This window comes from Micropterus dolomieu, linkage group LG03 (genome assembly GCF_021292245.1).
Source record: "Micropterus dolomieu isolate WLL.071019.BEF.003 ecotype Adirondacks linkage group LG03, ASM2129224v1, whole genome shotgun sequence".
In the NCBI taxonomy this organism is placed as follows: domain Eukaryota; kingdom Metazoa; phylum Chordata; class Actinopteri; order Centrarchiformes; family Centrarchidae; genus Micropterus; species Micropterus dolomieu.
The window spans coordinates 3,341,378-3,346,560 of record NC_060152.1 but is presented as its reverse complement, the minus strand read 5'-3'; the positions used below and the strand labels follow the sequence as shown (position 1 = coordinate 3,346,560).

At 43.0% G+C, this 5,183-nt stretch overlaps 1 long non-coding RNA gene across 1 annotated transcript; it reads right to left on the bottom strand.

Moving 5' to 3' along the window:
* Positions 1 to 278: 278 nt before the first annotated feature.
* LOC123967669 lies at positions 279 to 2,323 on the bottom strand. The gene is made up of 4 exons (XR_006824309.1): positions 2,171 to 2,323; positions 1,904 to 2,067; positions 983 to 1,086; positions 279 to 908 (listed from the first exon to the last, which is right to left on the bottom strand). It is a non-coding gene; the product is annotated as an uncharacterized LOC123967669 (long non-coding RNA).
* Positions 2,324 to 5,183: the final 2,860 nt, after the last annotated feature.

The window sequence follows — 5,183 nt, the reverse complement described above, 5'->3', positions numbered from 1 at the left end:
GTCTTTTGTTTTCTAAATGTAAAGACACAGTTTGCTTTTTCCTCCTATTGTACTTGAAATTGTGAAGACAATTTATTTGTGACGAACAATGATGAAAACAAATATCTGCAGTCACACTAACTAAACTATATGATGAACAGCATGACAACTATATGATGGATAAGATCAAACCTGTCACCTCTACATATACTTTTATTGTTTACTTAAAAATACAGATGTTTATTAAAACAGACCTGGAAACATTTTGTAGAGTTTGACATCACTTCCTGTTGGTAAATCAGTATTAACAATTTAAATGTTACAATTACAAAAGACAGGTTTTATGGAGATTCTGAACAGTTTAAAGCTTCCTCTCTTAGATCTCATCATATCCTGATATTCAACATTTCATTATTGTGGCTCTATCAAAGAAGAAGAAGTCCACATTTGATGTTATTTGCTCTTCAGCTCCCCCGGTATAGTCATCACTGTATTTTACTACAAACTGGTCTATAGTCAGACTCACAGTATCAATAATCCAAAACTGTATCACACATATATACACATTTAAATCTGTTAGTGTGTCTTTTTGTGATACACACACATGCAGACACACCATACACAAGCATCTTGGAAAAATAAAATCCCTTGTACGTACATTTTGAAATTAAATTCAACAAATTCTGAAGTAGAATTTTACGAATTTTCTTTTTTACAAGCCAGCTGATGTTATTGTACGCGTCATTCATCTGTGCAGACTATCCAGTAATCTCTTCAGTTCTGATTACAGATCTTAAACAGATAAAGCTTTCTTCTCACAGATCCATCGATGTTTCTCATCACACTTCACAGCTTTCCATTTCTTGGAAGGTGTCCCTCCGACAGAAATCACACAATGAGCTTCACCAGAAGGTGGTTCTGTCAAGTAGCTGAGGAAAGAACGTGATGGTTAGATCCCAGCTGACACATTTTATTATTCATGGTGTTTAGAAAATCATCTTACTCTTGAGTCTTTAGAAAAGTTCCATTGATCCACGTCCAATTTCCAGCTTCAGCTCTCAGGCCAATCCAGTAGCCTAATTCGCCCCAGTTAAAGTCGACATATTCCTGATATTCACAGAAAGACAATATCAGTTTATCATGTTTAACCACTGTACTGACAAAAACACTCTGTGGCTTTAACTGTTTCTGACTTCATGCAGCTTCTTTTCTAAACCCTCTAAATCAGCTAAATAATCAACACATTGATCTCCATCCTTTTTTCATCATATACACAGAAAATACATTTGACATTTTTACTGTATATCTCTAGTGTTATCAAGGTTTGTCTGAGGTTCTCCTGTGCAGGAATATCACATTATAGGTTTTGATTAATAGAGTTCACATTTATCATGCATGAAAATTTCAAGTACATTCCAGCTGTGTTAAGAAATACATACATTTTTATTTAGTGTTTTCATTTTTTTTACAATATATATCATTTTCAATTACAATTAATTAGATCATCTCAGGGGGAGAAATAAAAGTTTAAACTTTTAAAAATCACTCTGACCAAAAGAACAAGGTGTACCAATGTTATATTTCACAGAGAAGAGAATGGTTTTTAGTTCTGCTTTGAAGATTTGACAGTTGTTGTTTGGTTAGTGGTGAATGCTGAGTTGATGGCAAGTTTTCTACTTTAGTGGTTTTAAGCCACACTGTTTGTTCTCACACTGCTGCAGTTCACCTTTCATCAACAGACAGTCATTTTTATCATAATCAAAAAGATTTGCCCGTTTTGTTTGTTTATTAACAGAGAGACAGTTATCAAATATTTAAACTCTGTACTTAAACACACTGTGGCCTACAGTTTCAGTGTGTTCAGACAGAAAATACATTTTCATTTCATATAGGCTGTCATAAAAATGTTCAGTGTTCTCATTACCTTCTCCTTTTGATCAAGTTTAACAACCAGATCTGAAATCTTTCCTCTGCAGTTTTCTCGAGCTTCTTCCCAGGTTTTCTGACCAGGAACATCAGGGCTATTAATCGCATAGCAGCTGGATTCTGAGAGTATCCAGCCATCCTGACAAGCTTTACACGTTCTGTCTGAAACAACAGAGACAAACCAATAAACAACATTACTGCATTGTGATATAGTTCTTATCATTGTCGGTTATTTTTGAACCTTATTAATGGGATCTGAACATACTTTGGTTTTCTTTTGGGCAGTAGGCATCAATGCTCCACTGAGCTCGACTGACGTTGAGCTCATTCCATTTGTTTTGTATTTGTTCTGTTAAGTTGTTCCTCTGTGACTCCAGCTCCTGGTTTCGTGTTGTCAGGATCTGGTTTTCTGCAGTCAGCTTTGCGTTGTGTTCAGAAATGACAGAAGTAACTACAGTGACAGACAGAGGAAGGTGTTGGACTGTGAGACATACACATACTTATAATAATACATTTTATACAAAATCACTATTAAAGAAGTGCTTATATGACCATAAATAATATTAAAAAGACAGGATCACATGTTTATAAAAAAAAACAAAAACAAAGACAACCAGCCGAACAGCAGCAATAAAGAGCATAAAGAAAAGTTCTTCCTGTGATAACCAGGGTCAGCCTAAATGTGTTTCTGTGCCTATGTGTCTGTCTGTATGTGTGTGTGTCTACATGTGATAGCGTGTGTGTGTATATATGTGTGTGTATAAGTCTATTACTGAATGTAGTTGTTAGTGAGAGTGGGACACCACAACCACTGCGCACCGACCCCAGCGTCAGGCAGGCAAAACCCCCAGCAGCCAGGGCACCTCGCGACCCCCCACAGCGCAAAGGACCCGAGATCACGTGTCCCGGGGAAAGTCACGGCTCGCCCCAAGGGATAACAGCAGAGAGCCATGCCGGGGAGCTCCCCGCTGCCAGGGAGAGAGAACGTGGGAGAAGCAGAGCGGACAATCCCCCAGCCCAGCCGGCATGACCGAAGGGGGGAAGTAAAAGAGGTTATAGGTAGGCTAGAGTGGTCCTCCCCACTGGGACCAGGTCCCAGCGACAACCTCACCCAGCCTTAGGACGGGTCCAGGGGGGCCGGTCCTGACCCCGGATGGGGGCCCAGCCTCCCAAGGCAGCCACCCCCAAGAAAGAGGGCCAAAATCCCCCCCGACAACACCGGCCATGTGCCCCTGAGACAACCGCACGCCCTCATTGTGAAGGAGCCGGCAGGGGGAAGCAGCGGGAGCCCTACTCCTACCGAAGAGGCCAGCGGCAATGGATAAAAAATCCCAGGGACACGCCACCCGTCCCAGACATGAGCAAGAGCCAGAGGCTCTGGAGCCGGGACCAGAGTGGGCCCCCACACCAGGGGAGCCACGCCCCCCCTCGACCCACCCCAGGCCAGGAAAGGCAGACACCTACCCCACGGCGCCCCCCGACACCCACATGAGGCCAATGAGACTCCTCACACACCTTCAACACCCCCCGCCTGCCTCTGTAAATGTATTGTGTTGGATGCATGTCATGGACGGTGAAGTGCTGTATGGTGGAGTGAAGATAAGGTGCGTGGTAACTAAGGTGCAGTTAAAAATGGAGGGTAGTTGCGACGCAGGCACCCCACAACTGACAGGTAGGAGCCCCCCAATGTACCCCTCCCACCCCCCAAGCCCTCTGTGTCTAATGTGTAATTAAAATTTAGGGGCAGCCAGTGGAGGAGGAAGAAGGAGGGTGAGGCCACAATAAAGCAGCCCCACCCACCAAACGCCCTGCAGCCTGCCTGCCCCCCAGAGTTCTAAGGGTGTATGTAGTGAGACATGACCGAAAGGGGGGAGGTAAAAGAGGTTATAGGTAGGCTAGAACGGTCCTCCCCACTGGGCCCAGGTTCCAGCGACAACCTCACCCAGCCTTAGGACGGGTCCAGGGGGGCAGAGACCCATCCCAGACCCAGAGATCCAAAGCCCGAACCACAGGCCCCCACACATCCCAGAGGCAGTTCAGCGCAGCCCCCAACCCTAAGCCCACCAACCCTCCCGGGGCAGGCACGAGCATCCCCGACAAGGGAGCAGGCCCAGAGGGGCGAGGACCCCGCCAGGGGACAGAAAGGCGTAACGGCCCCTATGGGCCAGACCGGCAGCCCCACCAACACCAAGGAAGCAAGGCCACCCAGCCCAGGCCAGCTCGCCACCCCCAACCCCTCGTGCCCCTCCCTCTCCAGCAGTGAAGCGAAAGGCTGATACACACTTTATTTCTCTAACTCACACTGCTGAAGCCTCATATCAGCTACAAATTAACATTGGAATCCATTTTTACACAAGTCCAGTATGAAAAAGAGGAAGAATGACACCAACCACAATCTGCTTCAGTGTACATAATGGGCGCCTGATTATTGTTTTAAAATGGACTAAAAACATTTTAAATAAGGACTCAAACAACAAGCTAAGAAGAAAAAAAAAACTTAGATTCTAACTGACATTTTAATAGAAGGTACTCACAGTAGATACGAAGGGCCATGATCACTGACAGAATCACCCAGCACACTGCCACTGCTGGAAAAGACGGAGTGAAGGAGAGAAACTTCTGATCTGACAGAAAAATAAGAATTTAGTTGAAACACAAAAACATGATTTAGCAGTCAAAGGTGCTTTGAATACTTCTAAAATGGAACCATTAAACTTTCACATTTTTAACCTTCATCACATTTTCTTACATCATGGTTGATAAATAAATTTCATGCTTAACAACATAATATTTGTGAAATGTATTGTGTTCACAATGCACCTGAAGTGACGGCCATTCTATCCACAGCACCTACTGCTGCATTAACATAGTCAGCTTCTTCCTCGATTACATCTGAAAGTTATACAGATCAAACACAAATGTTAAATGTTTAAACTGAATGTTTTTACAGATTCACTAATATGTTGAGCACACTGGATGTAAAAGATTCCATCCATAATCCAGAAAGTATCTGCCTGTTACCTTTGAAAATGTAATGTTTATAGGCAAGGTGCTCTCTAATAAATTGAAAATTTTCAAGGTTCTCAAGGAATTTACAAGGAAGCCTTCACCTCATAAGTTTTAAGCCGCCCTGTTTGTCAGCAGCTTCTTCTAACACTGAAGTTCACCTTTCATCAGCAGCTTCTCAACACTGACTATTTATCATAATCAGATATCTTTCCTGAAAACTGAAGACCCAATAAACAAACAGAAATCCTTTTAAAAATACACAACTTGCT